The sequence below is a fragment of the Leopardus geoffroyi genome, chromosome C2, assembly GCF_018350155.1.
Source record: "Leopardus geoffroyi isolate Oge1 chromosome C2, O.geoffroyi_Oge1_pat1.0, whole genome shotgun sequence".
Taxonomy (NCBI): Eukaryota; Metazoa; Chordata; class Mammalia; order Carnivora; family Felidae; genus Leopardus; species Leopardus geoffroyi.
The window spans coordinates 12,661,767-12,682,113 of record NC_059333.1 but is presented as its reverse complement, the minus strand read 5'-3'; the positions used below and the strand labels follow the sequence as shown (position 1 = coordinate 12,682,113).

The following is a 20,347-nucleotide window of genomic DNA, read 5'->3' as shown; positions in this document are numbered from 1 at the left end:
CAAGACCAGGAGGGGGGTTACCCTCAGAGGGAGTGAACAGCTCCTTAAATTCTGCACCCTGGGTCTTACCCTGGCCTTAGCCTTGTTTTCCCTCTCTGTCCTGCCTGCCCACGGCCCTCCCCCCAGTTCCTGCAGACTGACAGGCTCATCTATGTGATGCCTGGATCTCTTGAGGCCCCGTCCCAAGCATCTGTGTCTCCAGCCATCTGTGGCTGCGTGTTCGTGCCACCAGCTTAATGGGATGTGTTCCTTTCCTGAACTTCTTATCCTGGGGTTTCTGAACTCTTAGGAGACCAGTGATGTTCTTCTAGAAGTCCACAAACCACTGAAACTCCAAGCAAAAGTTAGTGGATAGGAGAGCGTGCATCTTTCTGACTTTCTCGTCAGCTTGGTTGAAATAAGGACCGAAGGAGAGCATAGAAATGGCATCTTTCGGCCCAGACAACGGCCGTGACATGTGCGAAATGCTCCACAGCGATGAGATGTTGTGATTGCAGCAGGTTGGGAGAAGTTAACGTGTGTCTTTCTGTGTCCGCGGTGTTTGTGGAACGCCTCTTAGAGCGAGCCCTGAGGCTGGTCCGGCACGTAAGGGAGCACTGGGCTGTGGCTGTAGTTGTTGGGAGAAGGCTGAACTCTAGCTCCTGGGAGGCCACACGGAACAGGCCATCCCTAGAAGGTGTGAGTGTGCTCAGAGAATGCTTACTGGAAGAGAGAGTGTACCTGGGTGGGGGTGGGAGAAAAGGCCCCCCGGAACCTCAGAACGTGACCTCATTTGGAAATGGGGGCCTTGCGGATACAATCAGTTGAGGTGCGGTCGTGCTGGATGAGGGTGGGCTCTAAATCCAGGGATTGGCGTCCGTCTAAGAAGAGGAGAAGGCACACAGAAGCACTCAGAGGGACAAAGGCCACATGAAGACAGAGGCAGACATTGAACGCTGCAGTTACGAGCCAAGAAACAGCCAAGAGGCAAGGAAGGGTCCACCCCGTCAGACTTCGGAGGGAGCATGGCCCGGCCAGCACCTGATTTGGGACTTCTGGCCCCTAGGACAGTGGCAGAAGGAATTTCTGCTGTGTCAAGCCATCCAGTTTGTGTTCATTTGTTATAGCAGCGCGGGAGGCTGATACAGATTGATTCCACAGCAGCTCCCGGGAACCGAAGGAGCCGAGGCATCGACCAGTCCCAAGAATCCCGGCAGGAAGCAGGCGGCATGTGCCACGTGGGATCATGCCAGGCAGTTTACTCACCACGGGTGAACAGTTGAGCCCTGTTCTGTGTCAGCCACCACGCTGGGCTGGTGGTGGGGGTGTGGCGGGGGGGGGGGGGACGGTGGTGCTGGTAAATATGAACTACCAGTAATCGGGGGAGAAAAAGTCCTGATTCATAGTACTCATGGGGGCGCCTGGGTGGCTCCGTCGGGTAAGCGTCCGACTTTGGCTCAGGTCATGATCTTGCGGTTTGTGAGTTCGAGCCCCGCGTCAGGCTAGGTGCTGACAGCTCGGAGCCTGGAGCCTGCTTCGGATTCTGTGACTCCCTCTCTCTCTGCCCCTCCCCCTCTCACGCTCTTGTCTCTCTCTCAAAAATAAACATAGTATTTGTCGATTTCTGTGGTGTGAATACTCCTTCTATGGCCAACGCAAGCGGCCAGCGTGATATCAGTGCCTCGGATCTGGGAAGAGACACCCCATAACACCCCATTATAGTGTCCCGCCTCCCAGGCTCAGCAGGTGTAAATGACTTCATGGGTAATAGTAACAGGAAGTGAAATAATCAGGAAGTGATCAGTTTTGAGAAGTCACTACCTTTGTGTCTAAGATAATCTATCTAATAGCTCCTATGATTTGATGTTTTGCAGTGGCCGTGTTTAACAACCGGTTTACAAAATCCCTGAATGTTTAAGCTGGCGCGGAACTGTCTGGAGGGCGTCCGACAGCGGAGGAGACAGGCTCCGTGAACGCAGCCACCACCTCGTGGGGCTTGTCACGTGGTGATCTGGCTCCAGTGGACTCTTGGGAAGATTTCCCGGGAGGACCTCCACCTCTGATGGCTGCGGAGCCGCCCGGAGGAAGTGAGGTCCACAGAGGGATCTCGGAATTCAGCTCTCAACTAGACCAGGGCAGCAGAGTCAGTGAAGAATGTTCTGGTAGCTACCCAGCCACATCAGCTTGTGTCTGTGAGCTCTCGGGACCCCCACTGATCCACGGGTCCCTGGAGCTGGCACAGGGGGGCGGGGGAAGGTGGGGGTTGGGCGGTCTCCAAGGTAGCTGTCCCCTGGGGAAGGATTCCACCAAGGCGTTTGTTGTCATTGCAGACAGGGTGGGGGGGAGGGGTTGGGGGGGTGGGGAGTACAGTGAAGGCTGATTGTGTCGAGCCCGGGCCTCGCCTCCTGACATCTCTCTCTCTTTCTCCCCCCAGGCGTGCACACGCACATCTCCACCATGACAGTTGTCCCCAGTACAACTGTCCCCGTGACAGTTGTCCCCAGTTAGGGGCTCGTTGTATCAGGAAGCAGGCCAGCACTAGGCATATTAACATGACGAAGGCAGAGCCCCTGCCTTCCAGCAGTTTACAGTCTAGTGAGAGGCCTGTGGCTGTCCACGGCCACCTGTGTCTAGCTCTGGGGTTGATCTAAACCTTTGTTGTCACGCAGCTCTGTCCCGGTCCCCACTCTCTGCTCTATCAGTCCTGAAGGTGACAGGTGATTCTCAGTTAGCTAGAACCAGACCGGGACATAAGGCGTTATTTCCGGAGCCTTCTAAAATCCCTGCGACCCGTGTTACGTACCGTCCTTGATGCCTATGCACTGTGACATCAAATTGACAGGGACATCGGGTCACCTGGGCCGGGTTGTAGGAGCACCTCTCCTATCTCTTTACTGCAGATATGAGGGAGACCTACCACCCCACTTCCTTGCTAAGGACCGAGGCGTTTTCCGCCAGGCAGGACCCTCGGTGCTAGAATCGGGGTGCCGGCTGGCAACCGGGATGGGGGGGGGGGTCACCTGAGTTTCCACCTCTTATGACTGCGCAGCATTGAACACCGAGGCCGGCGAGGATAGAAATCCCACGTTGCACTAAACAGCCACCGGGCTCTAAATCTCGCTCTCCCTCAATCCGTGTCCCCGAGACATATTATAGCATTTGCTCCTTTTCATTTTATAAGACATGTTGAAAAATAGCCATTCATTTCTAAATCCCTCTTTTCAGTCACTTTTAATATTCTTTTTAAAAGAAAGAAAGAGAAAAAGGCTCTGGGGCCTAGAACTTCACATACTTGGCTTACGCCCAAAGGTGACTATTTATTTCAGCAAAATTCATTCAGGGTCTTGAAAGTCAAGCGTGTGAGTATAAAATACACCTTTTGAGTCTCAGATAATGCCCTTTTCTCCTCTTGGATGGCTGAACCACCAAATGTCAGCTTGACATATTCACTGCTCCCAGGAATGTGACCCCAGAAAAAAGAAGAAGGTGGTGGTCCTAGAGCCAGGGGGCTCCTCGGGGTCTGTTGAGGACGTCACAGGCTGGGCAGCCAAACTGGGGTTCCATTTGATCCCTCGTGGCTCTTCTCGCTCAGCTGGGGGGGGGGTGAGTGCTGGCTTCGGGTGACCCCGGGGTGCAAATCCCGTCTCTGCCGCTTGGTAGCTGTATGAACATTGGGTGTCACCTCTGGGCTTCCAGAAGGTGGCCATCACCGTGGGAGCACTGCAGAAGGGCCGTGGCAAGAAGTGAATGAGGTCGGGAAGGCAGAGGTGCTCATCTGAGCTCACGGGCCCAGATGTCATAGTGTTCAGCAAACGGTAGCCAGCCCCAGCGTTACCTGAGGGCCGTTTCAGCCCCGACAGATGCACCCCTGCCCGCCCCCCTCCCTGCTTGTTGAAAAGTCTGGCTTCTTTGGTGGAAAAGATGGAATGTTTTCCTTTCTCTGCTCACTCTTTCTGTTCACCAGACAGGTGGTCCGTGCACACGGAGTTCAAAGGAAATTTGTCTGTCTTTTTTTTTTTAATTAAAAAAATTTTTAATTTATTTTTGAGAGAGAGAGGGACAGTGTATGAGCTGGGGAGGGGCAGAGAGAGAGGGAGACAGAATCCGAAGCAGGCGCCAGGCTCTGAGCTGTCAGCACAGAGCACGACGCGGGGCTTGAACTCATGAACCGCGAGATCATGACCTGAGCCGAAGTTGGACGCCTGACGGAGCCCCCCCAGGCGCCCCGAGAAATTTGTCTTCTTTGACACAAAGGAAAACAGAGCGGGAGGCAGAAGATGGAAGGGAACCTTGACTTGCATCCTGGCCAGACCCTCGCTCATGTGCCCTCCCTGCCACCTGGGTGTTTCCCTGAACAAAACCCAGCTCATCTCACCTTGTGCCCCCAGAGTGGTTCCCTCATGGTCAGTGCCAGAGCCTGCCCCCCATCCCCGAGGCCACACCCCATCACCCCCCGCTCTGCATAGCCCCCCAGGGGCAAGGAAGAGAGACCTGACATAGAGGAGATCACAGATAATGTATTTTTTTTTCAACGTTTATTTATTTTTGGGACAGAGAGAGACAGAGCATGAACGGGGGAGGGGCAGAGAGAGAGGGAGACACAGAATCGGAAACAGGCTCCAGGCTCTGAGCCATCAGCCCAGAGCCCGACGCGGGGCTCCAACTCACGGACCGCGAGATCGTGACCTGGCTGAAGTCGGACGCTTAACCGACTGCGCCACCCAGGCGCCCCAGTATTTTTAAAATCCTATATTCTGGGCACCTGGGCGGCTCAGTGGGTTACGTGTCCGACTTTGGCTCGGGTCATGACCTCCTGGTTCACGAGTTCGAGCCCCACATCGGGCTCTGTGCTGACAGCTCAGAGCCTGGAACCTGCTTCTGATTCTGTGTCTCCCTCTCTCTCTCTGCCCCTCCCCTGCTTGTGCTCTGTCTCTCTCTCAAAAATAAATAAGCATTAAAAAATTAAAAATAAATAAAATCAAATCCTGTATTGTAAGGTCATCTAAAAAACAGTGAAAGTAACATATTTGTGCATAGAGGAAAGCATCTAATAGGACGTGCTGGGATGTGTAATTCTTACGTACAAAAATATAAATATTGACTTAGTAGCATGATTCACAACAGCCAAAGGCTGGCAGTAACCCAGGTGCCCATCGACAGGCGAATGGATGAACAAAATGTGGTACACGCCAGGATGGAATATGATTCGGCCCTAAAAAGGAAGGGAATCCTGACACGTGCTGCAACACGGATGACCCTTGAGGACATTATGCTGAGTGAAATAGCCCAGTCACAGAAGACAAGTGATTCCATTGTCAATCTCAATACACTTAACAGGGCTGAAGTGTGCGCTTAGAAATGGTGAAGATCGGGGCGCCTGGTTGGCTCAGTCGGTTAAGCGTCCGACTTCGGCTCACGTCATGATCTCCCCCTCCGTGAGTTTGAACCCTGCGTCGGGCATCTGTGCCGACAGCTCGGAGCCTGGAGCCTGCTTCGGATTCTGTGTCTCGCTCCCTCCCTGCCTCTCCCCTGCTCATGCTCTGTCTCTCTCTGTCTCAAAAATAAGTAAAAACACTTAAAAAAAAAAAAAACAATAAAAAAGAAATGGTTAAGATGGTAAGTTTTACGTTATGTGTATTTTACCCCAACTCAAAAACTACTTACAGAATTCATCCTTCCACAATTCAGAAACCAAACACTGGGGTGTGTCTGCCAGAGGTTGACTCGGGCCCCCCAGCTGCCCTCAGCCCCGCATTTCACTGCCTGAGTCTGTCCTGCTGGAATGGAGGCTGTGCCCCTTCCCACCCTGTGTGGAGACATGGTGGGAGCGTGCCACATGCATGAGCACCGGTGAGAAACAGACTAATCACAGGGGCGCCGGGGTGCTGGTTGTGTAGGGACACGGGGAGGCATTGGGAGGATCAACGTGGTAGGTAGGAATTGGCCCAGACGATCTTACCACACGATCCAGCAATCGGGCTTCTTGGTATTTACCCAAATGGGTTGAAAATTCACCTCCATGGGCGAACGTTCACACGGATGTGTGCCGCTTTCTGCATAATTACCAAAACGGGGAAGCAAACACATTGCCCTTCGGTAGGTAAGTGGAGAAATGGACTGTGGTGCATCCAGACAGTGGAATGTTATTGGGGGTTAAAAGGAAATGAGCCGTCCAGTCATGAAAAAACACGGAGGCAACGCTAATACGCATGACTAAGTGAAAGAAGCTAATCTGAGAAGATTACAAATGTGCTTAGAGGGGCGCCTGGGTGGCGCAGTCGGTTAAGCGTCCGACTTCAGCCAGGTCACAATCTCGCGGTCCGTGAGTTCGAGCCCCGCGTCGGGCTCTGGGCTGATGGCTCGGAGCCTGGAGCCTGTTTCCGATTCTGTGTCTCCCTCTCTCTCTGCCCCTCCCCCGTTCATGCTCTGTCTCTCTCTGTCCCAAAAATAAATAAACGTTGAAAAAAAAAAAAAAAATGTGCTTAGAGAGGCAGAGGGCGGTCCGACACATGTAGAAGAGAAGACGCACGTGGAGACCAGAGTGTGAAGCTGAAGGTGGGGCCGGGGGCGTCCCCGCAGCCGCCAGAGGCTGGAGGAGGCAAGGAAGGAATCTCTCCAGAGCCTTCAGAGGGAGCACGGCCCCGCCGACATCTTGATTCGAGCCCGGTGGTGCTGATTTTGGCCTTCTGGCCTCCAGAACGTCGAGATCATACATTTCTGTTGTTGAAGTCGGCAAGTTCGCGGTCATTCGAATCAGCGGCCACGGGACGTCGTCGTGAGATGCATCCATCCTTACCGTGTAAATCTACACGTTCGCGAACATAACTGCGGTGCAAATCGCTACAAGTGAGTTTAGGAGGTCAAAGGATATGCCATATTTTAAAATGTGGGAGATTTTTAGCAGGACGTCCCCCACCCCGGGGGTCCTAACATGCCCTCCTGCCACTACGAACAGGATTGCCCGTCTTCCTCCCCGGGGGTCTCGCGCGAAATTCTGCGGACAAGCGACCTCCTAAGCCTAGCTCAGGCCTGCAGAGTGTGAACGGAAGTGAGGCGTGATATTACTTTCTGTATGAAGCACCAGATCCATTTTTCTGAGGACACGCTTTGGGGAGTGTTGTTCACATATACAGTGTTAAGCATGACATTAGCTGCTCTCTATTCTTTACCATGTTGAGAAAATATCCCTCGTTTCATGGGTTACCAAGAGCCGTTTTTGTTTCTTTTACCGAGAATAGGCATCAAGGGGGGGGACCGAGCCTGGGGGGGCTCCGTCAGTTAAGCATCCGACTCTTGGCTTCAGCTCAGCTCACAGTTTGTAGGATCCAGCCCTACGTGGGGCTTTGGACTGACGGTGTGGAGCCTGCTTGGGATCCTCTCTCTCTCTCTCTCTCTCTCTCCCTCTCTCTCTCTGCCCCTCCCCTGCTTGCACTCTCTCTCTTTCTCAAAATAAATAAACTTTAAAAAATTTAAAAAAGAAGAATGGGTATTGATTTGTAAAACACCATTGTAGTATTTGTGGAAATAATAAGCTTTTTTCCCTTTGAACTACCAAGGCACTGTGTCACGTTAATATCTCTCCTAAGGTCGAAAGAGCCGCATGTTCCTAAAAACCCTGTGTCCTTGGATACGGTATTGTTTATAGGCTGTTGGATGCAAAGGAATGATCAGAACAAAATCATAGATTGGCGAGTTCTTTAAACATGATTTGTCAATTTTAAACTTTCAATTTCAGTTGAGGAAGGAAAAATAAATAAATAAATAAATAAATCCTGATGAGAACCGGGTTATGTGGATGGAGAGGATTTGTTTTAAGATGGGGACTACTGGGGGCGCCTGGGTGGTGCAGTCGGTTAAGCGTCCGACTTCAGCCAGGTCACGATCTCGCGGTCCGTGAGTTCGAGCCCCGCGTCGGGCTCTGGGCTGATGGCTCAGAGCCTGGAGCCTGTTTCCGATTCTGTGTCTCCCTCTCTCTCTGACCCTCCCCTGTTCATGCTCTGTCTCTCTCTGTCCCAAAAATAAATAAACATTGAAAAAAAAATTAAAAAAAAAAAAAAAAGATGGGGACTACTGGGGCACGTTGCGTGATTCAGTCGGTTAAGCGTCCGACTTCGGCTCAGGTCAAGGTCTCACGGTTCATCGGTTCGAGCCCCGCATCGGGCTCTGTGCTGACAGCTCAGAGCCTGGAGCCTGTTTCGGATTCTGTGTCTCCCTCCCTCTCTCTGCTCCTCCCCTGCATGCACTCTGTCTCTGTCTCTGTCTCTCTCAAAAATAAACATTAACAAGTTTTAATAAAATAAATGTGAAACGACGGCGGCTACTACTGCATGTGTATTTATGAATGGGACGACACCATAAGAAAAGTGATGCTGTGGAAGGGGAAGGCTGGAAATGCCAGAGCTGTGTCCTTGCAGGGGACAGAATCATGTGAACGGCCTTGGCTGGAGCCTGGGTGGCTTTTCCCTGAAACGGGGGAGGGGGGGGAGGGAGGGGGAAGGGAGAGGGGGGCAGCTCACGCAGCATCTCTGGGCCCAGAGGATCTTCTGCTTTCTCGGTGAGCTCTGAGCTCGGAAGCGGGCAGCGTGGGGGGAGGACTGGAGACCCGGCGAGAGGAGGCTTGACATTGGTGTTCGAGGGAAAAACTCAGGCACCAGGGGCGTCCAGCCCTCGCCCCGTGACCTTGAGGCTGGGGTTCACCCCACTGTGCTAAGCTGGAATGTTGTTTTTATTTTATTTTTTATTAAAAAAAATTTTTTTTAATGTGCATTTATTTTTGAGAGAGACAGAGACAGAGTGTGAGCAGGGGAGGGGCAGAGAGAGAGGGAGGCAAGGAACCCGAAGCAGGCTCCAGGCTCTGAGTTGTCAGCACAGAGCCCTGCCTGGGGCTCGAACTCGTGAACCATGAGATCATGACCTGAGCGGAAGTCAGACGCCCAACCGACTGAGCCACCCAGGCGCCCCTCGACAACTTTCTATTGAAATTTGACCTTGTGGCAGGTACGCTGAGACCCCAGCCAGACCCAGGACTTGAGACTGAGGCCATGATATGCCCAATCCAGGAAAACTCAGTTGTCACTTGGCCTCCAGAGGGTTTTACTATCCTCAAATCAGGTCTCCGGAAGCTGTGAATAATAACCAGACCTTCTGGAACTCTTTCTCTGGGCCACGCTACCTAAGGCGTATTTCACTTCATCCACCACACAACAACGTTGTGAAATAAAGTACTATCATCATGCCCATTTTGCAGATGAGGAAACTGAGGCACACAAGGATAAATGAACTCCCTCGGATTTCACAGTTGCCAGGTGGTTGTGTCAGGATTTGAACACGAGCCTCTGGTCTTCACCCGCGCTCCCCTGCCTGCCACCATCACAAGAGAGGACCGAAGACACCTAACCTGACCCAAGTGGGTCGCATAAGGGGCGCTGCTCAACGGCCCCACCTCCAGAGTTTAACAGACTTTACTTTTGATTCAGAAATTCCTTCCCCAACCTCCCCCCAAAAGTAACTGGCCAGTGATCGGCCCCTCCTTGTTTGTCCCTCTCTCAGGGTCAGATGGTTGAACGTCGCTCGCAGTGGTAACTGATCATTTCAAAACTGCCAGCAGAAAATACTCAGTAGAGGAAAACGTGAAGGCCGCCAGATGAGATGTTGAGTCAGGAACAGTAAGCGATTCCCACATTTGTCAATGTGACAGTCTAGTGCCATAGCATCTAGCTCACTTCCTCTAAGAGTGGAACTCAGGAAGACGTTTGGGAGCATTCCTCGTTTTCCTCTGCCAGGAGGGCTCTCTTTAGTCTGCCAACATCCTGTCATTGCAGAAATGGGCATAAGTTCAGTGACAGGAGCGTGAGATGGGTTGTATTGCTACGCAGGTTAGCCTGGGTTCACCTGCAAGTGACCGAGTCCTGAAAATAGTGACTGAGCCCAGAACAGAAGAACACACACAGACCGTCCCGAGTGGGACGGTGGCCCATGATGGCACAAACCCAGGCTCCTTCTATCTTGTTGCTCTGCCACATGTGGCTTTCTTTCCCAGGGTCATCTCATAGTCTAACATGACTGCTGGAGTCCAGCCATTACGTCTGTGTTCCAGGTGTCAGAAAGGAGAAAGGAGAAGAGGAAGAAGTCACTTTATTTTTATGTTTATTTTTTATTTGAGGGGCGGGGGGGGGGGAGAACGAGTGGGGGAGGGGCAGAGAGAGAGGGAGACAGTGACTCAGAAACGAACGCTGCACTGTCAGCAGAGAGTCCGATGAGGGGCTCAAATTCACAGACCTTGAGATCATGACCTGAGCCGGACACCGGCCGAGCCACCCAGGTGTCCGGAGGAAGAAGCCACTATAAAAGACGTGTGTCCCCGTGTCACTCCCATCCTTTCTTTTTAATTTCTTTGTCCGGGGTTTGATCACGTGGCTACCCCCCAACTACATCGAAGGGTGGGGAATGCGGCGATTTAGTCTCGGCACGGAGTCCAGCTTCCGGAATTAACTATTGCTCTTTAACTGAAAGAAAGGAAAGAATCGCTGTTTGGAGACAAGTCACAGCCTTGGTCGTGGTCTTTCTGCTGACCTGTAAGAACGAAGGGCAAGGCCACAGGCCCAGGAGCCACTAGGAGACACGCATGTGGCTGGTGCTGGCATCTGGACACTCTCTGCGGGGGAAACGTATACAAGCAAAGCGCCCAGAGGCGGTTTCTGCCTCCCTCAGAGAAGCCTGAGTTTGGAGCCATGAAGGGGGCTATTTAAAGGAAAACAAAAAATCAGACTGCATCTGTCTCCTGGCCAACTCCAGAGGCATCCACGGTGTTTCGTCACGTCAGGGATGAGGGCCGGGTACGATGGAGTCCCTCCCGGTCCCCTGTTTCCCTGAAATCCAGCTAATCCTGCCAATCGAGGAGGAGCCTTGACAACATCAGAGTCCCGGCCCACCTCTCATCAGGTGAGACCAGTTATCTGAAATGCTCAGCCCGGCTTCCTCAGGCTCGGTAAGCCGCCCACGTAGGAGGAGACTCAGCTGGGTCAACCTCAGGGCCCCCAGACCTTGCCTCTGTGACAATCACAGACGGCACTCTTCCTCTAGATGGATGTCCCTCCTGGACACATGGCTTGGTTTGAAACATTAGAAAACGTCACTCTCTCTGGGTAGACGCAGCTCCGTTCTCAATCTCAGCCCCCTGTGCCTCTCGGCCAGGGGCACTTGCGCTGTGCGCAACCTGAACGGCGGTGCACGGCAGCCCTGATCATGAGGATACAGACTAGGGGCTGGCATCGTGTTTCCTGATCACCCAAACAACCATGACTGGTTGTTTCGCAAGTATAAGGAATACTTCTTAATCCTGCCCCGTTGATATACGGCCTTCCCTCCGGCCTGCAAAGCCGGAGATGATAGAGCAAAGCAGTTAACTCTTCTTGAGTATGTGGTTCTCCGAATCTGAGGACCCAGGGGCCTGCCGACAACAGGCTTCTGCCTTCCCCCCACCCCGATCTCACTCGGCCACCACTGTTCTTCTTGACAGCCCACTTGGCCTCCAGCTCCTGAAACTCTTTGTCACAGTGACAAAATCTTGAGCGAATGTGTAACTGGGCTGTGTTTGTATCCAAGGAAGTGCTACATTTCCCACAGCTTTTTATATAAACTTCCTTTCATTAAAACAGCCCAGCATGCATCTGCGTTCACGGGCTGCGAACGTTGCTTTGAGATTCTAAACTTAGCAGCTCTTTGACCCCCTCCCGGGTCCCCAAATATGGGTTCAGACAGAGCCTGCACTCCGGGAGGGGAAACCTCTAGTCGCTGCACCCCAGCCACTGGACCAGTGTGACCAGGATGGTGGTGGGGGGTGGGGGGGGTGGGCGGGCCGCGGGGTAAGGCTCAGGAGCCCACGCGGGGGAACAGCAGCCACGAAGGGCCACGCCCTGGAGGAGTGACAGGTGTCCGGGCGCTCCCCACGCACCCCGTCTTGAGGGGGAAGCCGTGCCCTTCAGCACTGAGCAGAGGCAGTTAGCAGATCGGAGAACAAATTGCAGGCCGTGATCTCGGGGACACCCCCCCCCACCAGAACACCACTGGTCTTGTTCCATCCTCATGTTTTAAAAGGAAGGCTCTATTATTATGCAGGGCAGTGAGGCCATCAGGTCGGGAGACAACCACCACTGAAAAGGTTGTTATTCACAGTTCCCTGGAGGAGGGGCCACACGGGGAAGCACCAGGGCCAGTCAGGGGGCAGGGGGGGCGAGGGGAAAATGTGGGCAAGAGCCTCTTCGTGGTTTAACGGGGAGCAACGGGCGAGGCGGGGCAGGCAGGCTTGGGCCCCACGGTGGCCTCTTGCGCTCTGCCCCTCCCCCGTCCTCCTGCCGGACGCACAGGCACGGTACCCGGAGGCGCGACAGCCTTCTTGCAACACGAAGAAGACAGCTTCGCGCCGGTGATGGTGGCAAGAGGGCAGGAAGCCTGGGGGGCTCGATGGCTTGCGCGGTCCTACGAGGTGGGGCGATGCTGCTATTTCCAGCACATGGAGCACAAAACTGCAGCTCGGAAGGTGAATAAATGACCCGAGATCTTGCAGCTTTTTAAGCGACAGAGCCTGCTGCGGACTGAACTGCATGCTCCTAAAACTCAAACACGGAAGTCATCACCTTTCTATTACCTTAGATTGTGATGGCGTTTGGAGATAAGGTCAGACGGGGTCATTGTTGTGCGCTGGTCTCGGCCGAACAGTAACCAGTGCTGTGGTTGGACGGGCCCGCCTGGTTCTCGCATCTGGTGGCAGATGTCCTTCAGTGACAACCGTCAGGGAACTTTGAAATAAAGATTTCTTACTTACAGGACCTGGAAGTTACACAGCACACCCGGGGCCACACAGCAAGGTCCCAGACAGAGAGAGAGAGAGAGAGAGAGACAGAGTTAGTGTGTGAGTGCCCAGTCCTGGAATTCTACTTTTATTGGGGTTGAAGGCGGGGGCTAGGGTTTTGAGGGTTCATACTCTACTGGTGAACTTAAAATATAGGCCTAGGAATTCGAAGGGTGGGAAGAGAAGAAAAAAAAAAAAGCAAGAGGCCCAAATGGTCTGTTGTCTGAATCAACCAAGATGGCTGAAACAAGGAGACCGGCAGGTGGGGAGCTGGCTCTCTACCCAGTTCCGTGGCCGGTCGTGTGTTTACCGGAGAGACGTCTTTGGAGTAGATGCCTCCACCATCAAAGCTGGAGCCAGGCACGAGCACTGAGAAGAGAAGAGACACTGAGAAGAGAAGACCTTATCACTGTGGTCAGAAGGGTGGCGCCCTAACCCCAGGGGACAGGTGTCCTTCCAGGAAGGGGAAGAGACATCAGGGGTGCACTGAGGCAAGGCCATGTGAGGACACAGCGGGAAGGTGGCCGGGTGCAAGCCAAGGACAGCGGCCTTGGGAGAAACCCATCTGCCGACACCTTGCTCTTGGACCTCCCGATCCACAGTTCTGGAGGCTGGTGGTGGGAGGGGAGCTGCCCTCCTGGGACCCTTGGCCAGGCTGGCAACCACCTTGGTCTTCCCCTAAGGAGACCTGTGGGCTTCCGCTTCCTCTTCAGCTGCTCAAGCATTTGACGTCGACCCGGCTTCCTCGTCTGAACTTAGCCCCTCAACCTCATCCTCCATACCCAGCCTTACCACGGACGGGGGGGCTCCGGAGACCCACCTTGGGACCCCACCCCAGTCGCGTTTTGGAAGACTAAGAGCGAGAGAAATGTGGCAGGAGGCAGAACATCCGTACCCTGTGGTTTGTGGTTTATAGCCAGCATCAACCGGGAGCTGAATTTTGTCAAATGCCTTGTTGGCGGGTGTGGACGTGATCACGTGGTTCTTCTCCCAGCTCTGTGAAGAGGATAGATTTCCTGATATTAAACCGCCCTGCATTTCTGGGAAAAAATCCCACTTGCTCGTGACATATTAAACGTGTTTGGGGATTCTCTCTGCTTCTGGCTTTATGAAAAAATGTTCGCGTCGGTATTTGTTAGTGACAGACTTTGTCAGGTCTGCTAGCGATGTTCTATTAGCTTCATGGAGGTAACACGGAAGCTTACGTTCTTTTTCTGTGCTTTGTGATGGTTCAGGAGCTTTGTGATCAACTGGTCTTTAAGGTTTTCATAGGGTCCCTTGGTGAGTTTTGTGTTTGAGTTTTCTCCTTTTCTTCCGTGACAGCTCTCTGCATACACATTTTCTCTCTACTTGGGTTGATTTTGGTACACTTGACTTTCTTAGAAGTTTATCCATTCTATCCAGGTTTTTAAATTTGTTTGCCTAAACTAGCGCTAATACACACACACACACACACACACACACACACACACACACACATATATATATATTGGTGCATTCAAAACAACCTCAGCAAGTCCCCTGACTCTATTTGCCACTTGCGGGACAATATCGCGAAAACCTGAGCACACACCACATAGAATCGCACACCTGATGACTCCTGGTCTCAAGCTCTGAGTCGGCTGCTCACAAGGCTTCGGTACATAGTTCAAAGGCTGAGCCTCGAGCGTTGCAACTAGGGGAGAGGCCTGGGACCCAGGGGCGGGGGATGTAGGGAGAAAAGGAGATTTCTAGTGGGATCGAGTTCGAACAGAACAAGCATCCACACCCAAGCATTGAACGAGCTGTGAGCGGAGGCTATAGACAAGGGAGCCAATGGGAGTCACCGATCATCTTATTTTTAAAAATTCTTCTAATTATTTTTCTCTTGTCATTTACTTTGTGTATTTCTGGTTCTTTCTTTCTTTCTTTTTTTAATTACGCCAACTAGTAGTTTTCCAATTTTGTTGATTTCTCAATCCACCGGTTTTGAGGTATTAGTGAAACACTCTTTTTCAACTTGTTACATTTCTGCTTTGACCTCCATTAATTCCTTCCTTCTGCTTTCTTTTATTTACTTTGTTGGTCCTTTGCTAGTTCTTTATTTAGGTGTTTAATGATTTATAGTTTCTGATATTTACTACTAGATATTTTTGTAGATATTGTTGGAGCAGAATCATATACTTGCTGTTCTGTTCATATCATTACTTTCTAGAAACTGTACAGCTTTGGAATAGCTCCCATCTGGCAAGCGTGTATCTCAATATAGGTGTTTGAAGGATGCCTGGGTGGCTCAGTCGGTTAAGCATCTGACTCTTGATTTCAGCTCAGGTCATGATCTCATGGTTAGTGGGATGGAGCCCTGCGTCGGGCTCTGTGCTGATGGTGCAGAGCCTGCTTGGGATTCTCTCTCTCTCCCTCTCTCTCTGCCCCTCCCCCCTCTCAAAATGAATAAATAAACACTAAAAAAAAGATACATATGTCTGATTTCCAGGAGGAAGGGCCTTTCTGTGGGTTGGATGTTAGTGCGAATTTCTAGTTTGTTTGCTCTATGACCAGAGAATGTTGTTTGTATTGTTTATACTTTGGGGATTCTTTATTGTTTTCTTTGTGCCTCTTCTATGTGCAAATCTGTAAAACCTTTTTAAAAAAAAAAAATTTACAGATGAAGTGAACTAATGTCTGGGAATTTCTTTAAAAGACCTCAGTAGAGGGGCACCTGGGTGGCTCAGTCAGTTGAGCGTCCGACTTTGGCTCAGGTCATGATCTCGAGGTCGTGGGTTCGAGCCCCACATCGGGCTCTCTGCTGTCAGTGCGGAGCCTGCTTCGGATCCTCTGTCCCCCTCTCCCTCTCTGTCTCAGAAACAAAAAACAAAACAAAACAAAAACATTTAAAGACTTCAGTAGGGGACATTGGGAGGACATTGCGAAGCACGGATTTGCAAAGTGCTGATAGTTTTGCAAGTTGAGTGGTGGGCACTTGGGGGATCCCCATGAGTTGTTTTTGTACTTTCACCATAGATTTCAATTTTCATGATAAAAAAAAGTAAACACCTCTCTCTGGAAGATGATATTTGAATTCTTTTTCTTTTCTTCCCCCCCCCCCCCACATTTTCTAATTTGAACCCATAGTATTTGTATAGTTTGAAAGCCTCTCTTTAGGCATTTTAAGATGTCTCATTGAGTTCTGATCAAAAACCAGCCCGGGGTTCCCTGGGTGCTGACTGGTAGGGCCTCCCCCTCCCCCAGAGTGGGGGGCTGTGGGGTCTAACAGGTGACTGGAAGTGGCCTCAGGGAGGGGCCCTGCAGAGACGTGCGGTCGCGGAGATGGCCTGAGGAAGACAGGACCGGAACGCAGCTGGAGTGAGGAAAGGCAGACACTGGGGGGTCCAAGGGGGGCTCTGGGACCCCCGACTCTCATCCCTGGGATGGGGGTAGTGTGGACGTCTACCTACCCAGCTCCACACGTTCCACCAGAAGCTTCCCAGAGACATTTCTCTTCCTCCTTGCCATTTTTGGACACAGGTTTTGTCACTTTTCTATTTGGCAGAACTTCTGTCTGTGGCCCTTTGGAGACACCCAAGACTGGACAGAAGCCTCCGAGAGCAGGAAAACCTCCACCCCCACGTGGAGCCGTGCTGTGTGGCACTGATTCAGTCTGAGGCTGCTCGTCCTCTGAAAACTGTTGGATGATCGGGGGCGGGGGGGGGGGGTGTGGGTGGAGCGCGCCTGGGTGACTTAGTCGGTTAAGCGTCCAACGCTCGATTTTGGCTCAGGTCAGGAACTCACAGTTCGTGGACGGAGTCCTGCGTCGGGCTCTGTGCTGACAGCGTGGAGCCTGCTTGGGATTCTCTCTCTCCCTCTCTCTGTCCCTCCCCTGCTTTCTCTCTCTCTCAAAATAAAGTAATACGCTTCAAAAACATGGTAGATGATCTTTCAGGGTGTGTTCTGTGTGATGACAAAATGTCCTGGGTTCCGCTAACGATTCTGCTCCTAAAATGAAATTCTGATCAGGTGACGGCTTCCCCAGTCGAGAAAGCCTCGAGGCTCACGTTCGCTGAGGAATTCTGCAGGCCCCCAATCGGGTTGTGACAAAAGCACGGACGCTGTGCTCCGTTAGGCCCAGAGTGACCCCAAACCCCGCCCAGCACCAGGAGGTCCCGCGTTCAGCCAAAGCCTGTGGAAGCAGGAGCCTCCCTCAGGCAAAACCAGACCCTAGCAGGTGCCGGAACTTTGTCACTGACCGTGAGGCGTGGCCTTGTGAAGAATTAGCACCCCCACCCCTGACTCTAGCCCCACCCCTCCCTTTATCCAGAAGGGCCAAGGCACAGCAGCCCTTGAGCGAAGACAAGACACTGTCCCTTCACCGCCCCGCCCCCCCATCGACATCAGCCTCGCCTGCTTCAGAAAATGTCAGAGTCCTTGCTTCTGGAGGGGAAGAATTAAAATCTACAACAGTGCCCCGCCTCCAGAGCTCCCAGTGCATTCAGGGAGACGACATATAAACAGACAGCAGCCCCAGCGGGGTTGGGAAAGTGCTGAAACGCGGGGCCACCCGGGAGTGGAGACAGAAGCCACTTCGCAGCCTTCCCGGGGCTGGGGAAGGAAGTTAGGCGAAAATCTCAGTTGCGTTAGGTACGCGATGCCTCAGCTGAGAAAAATACTATGAATATTTAAATATATAATGAAGAAATCGATTTATATACTGCTCTTGTAACTCTAGTATGAGACACATTTGAATTTTGGCTCTCGTACATTTGAACGTATGAGACCCATTTTGAAATTCACAGTTTCACAGCTTCAATCAGGCATTCATAAGTCGGACCATTTTTGCTAACGGTGCCATCACTCCTCTACCTGCGTTCACCGATTTGGGGGTTCCTATGGCACAAAGCTATTAAAATCCCATATTCAATAAGGTAAATCATACTTACGTCCCCAGGCAAAATCAAGAGCTATCCGGCTCAAAAACTCTTTCATCAGTTAAATGTAAATTACCTCGAGAAATGCCAAGAGTTTTCCGGCCCCGGAAACTGTTGCCAGAGAAGGTGGACATCTGTTCCTGTGAGTGGAGTTCATTTTGTGAAGGTCTACTAGTTAAACTCAAAGCAGCTCTCAGTTTTGGGGTTTTGCTTTGCATATCAATGCCCTTGATTGTCTTATCTTCATCTCTTTCACTTTACAACGTAAGCGATTTAGTCATACCAGAGCATTCTGACCCAAAGACTGGAGTGCAGTTTTGTATTTTGAGTGCATCTTGTATTTTGCAAATTTATCGCTAAAACCCACAGTTGCTGAGCCTATGGGATCCATTCGGGCACGATGCAAATGGGGTTACAAGAAATGAGAACCCACTAGAATAATGCTGCTATTGTGTCTGCCTACTTTGTTTGCGGGTTGGGGGGTGGGCGGGAAGGGGGAAGGGCAGTAGGCAGTGGGGGGAGGCCCGTGGACATTTACTGCACCACGGTCCTGAAATCCACATCACGCGCACATGGCTCCACCTTATTTCAAGACGATGTTGCACACGAAGGGGCAGAGTGAAGGGCTCCGGCGGGTCGTCCTGTTCGTCGGCCACGCGCTGGTGGCCGCCGGGCCACCCAGAGTACGATGACCTCTCGATGGGCCACGGAAAAATTATAAAAGGTGTTGGGTACCATGGGCTGCTGTGCCAGGGGCACTCGGGAGAGGTTTAGGGTGAAAACAGTGACACAGCTGTGGGTCTGCGGCCGCCCAACAACAGCCAACGGCGGGATCAGGGATCATACGGGTGATCTGGTGCTTTTGTCCCTGCCTCGTGGCCCAAGCAGCAGGACAGACGTGGCTGTGGTTCTCCTGGTCTGAATGTATAGAATTCAATCTATCCAGACCGACGGTAGCCCAGGACCTAGCGTGTGGGAATTCGTGCGTCGGCTGATCTCTGAATCCATGCTGGCGTGCCCCAGGGTCCTCTGGGGGGGGACACGACCCGGACTCTTCCTTTCGTCGTTTGGGGCAGCGGTTTTCAGAGCCGAGTCAAGCTTCTGTTTTGCTTCAAGCCCGTCAAGGGTGGGCTTGGGCATCATTCGCCTTCAGAGGCTGGTGAGCCAGAGCCGTCTCAGGACCCGAAGTCCCACGGCTGTTGGCCTGAGACCCTAAGATCATCTCAGGTTGCCACCTGCCCACCGTGGAGGCGCCTGGGCTGGGGCCCTGCGCAGACGGGTGTTCCCTGGACGTTCACCGGCCGCTGCTCGCCGGCCGTCGGGTCAGTGTCTACGATTAGGCGTTCGTGGAAACTCACCAGCAGAGTTAACGCAGACTCTGGGGCCAGCAGGTGGGTTTTTTAGGGGCCTCATCTTGGGCACATGAACCCCTCTGGGCTGTAGTTTCCTTGTTTGTGAGGTGACAACAGTCCTAGTTTCTTCCGAACTCGGCTGTTGTGAGGGATCCGGGAGAAAATGCGCCTAAAGCATTTCATGTAACCACCTGGGAGACGGGAAGGTACAAAGGCTGGCTGCCGTTGCCAGGACGTCTCACGCTGAACTTTTCCAGGGAGTCCCATCGTCTCTCTCCTTGAACTTGGGCCGGAAGGGCTTTTCTGCAACAGGGGGTCACGACTCCGGGGATCTGGCGGCAGGGGGAGAGCGTGGTGGGGCGGTTTCTGAGGCTTTGCAAGACGATTCCACGAGGCTCAAGGCCACTGTGCTCTGAGCCTGTGGCCGTTAATTTCAAGCTGGATGGCACATTCTTTGCAGAGCGGTTGCCAAGGAACGAGGTAATCCTGTGACAGAAATACTGCCCGGGGCTTTCGGTTTGCTGGCCCGGAGGGCTTTAGGTGGTGTCAGATTTTATTACTAGCATTCCTGGTCTCCATGAAATAACCACGGGAGAACACAAGTTGTGTCAAAGGACGCATCTACGGGCCCCGATTGGCGCCGCACAGAAAACAGGCACTTCGTTTCCTTCTGATACTGATCCAAAGATGGGTTAAAAAAAAAAAAAAAAAAAAAAAAAAAGACACAACAAGATCACGTACCTTTAGGCTGGTCTGTAACCTCCCATCTGGTCAGGTGACCTGCCCATAAACTGGCTCCTCAGCAAGTCAACCGCGTGGCCTCTTGGCCCCACCCTCGCTAGCCACGTGACCAAGGTTGGCTCCACCTTCACTAGCCACGTGACCAGGGATGACTCAGGTCACCCTTTCAGCTCGCCACCGGCCTCCTCAGTGGGTGATGTGCAGTGAATTAACCCACGTCCGCTCGGTGGGCACGTGGCGGGCACCAGCGACCGCCAGCCCCCTTTCCTTACAGATGGCTGCAGAGGGGCCGCTCTGTCCCAACAGAGGGGCCCTGGGGGTTTTGCGGCGGCAAAGGGCAGCCGGAGGGGACCGTACTTTTTACCAGCGTATTCAATATGGAAGCATAGCGTGAGGTAGTACTTTAGTAATTTCTTTTTATTTTGCGAGAGAGAGGGAGAGAGCACGCCTGCATTCGGGGGAGGGACAGAGAGACAGGAAGAGAGAGAATCCCAAGCAGGTTCCACACTGTCGGTGCAAAGCCC

At 52.4% G+C, this 20,347-nt stretch overlaps 1 long non-coding RNA gene across 2 annotated transcripts; it reads right to left on the bottom strand.

Annotated features, from left to right (window-relative positions):
• Window positions 1-10,108: 10,108 nt before the first annotated feature.
• On the bottom strand, window positions 10,109-20,304 carry LOC123575894. Of its 2 annotated transcripts, XR_006701065.1 has the most exons (5): window positions 19,824-20,304; window positions 13,725-13,825; window positions 13,112-13,198; window positions 12,626-12,807; window positions 10,109-10,484 (listed from the first exon to the last, which is right to left on the bottom strand). It is a non-coding gene; the product is annotated as an uncharacterized LOC123575894 (long non-coding RNA). The 2 variants fall into 2 exon arrangements; XR_006701066.1 differs by lacking the exon at window positions 13,725-13,825.
• Between the last annotated feature and the right edge of the window lie 43 nt (window positions 20,305-20,347).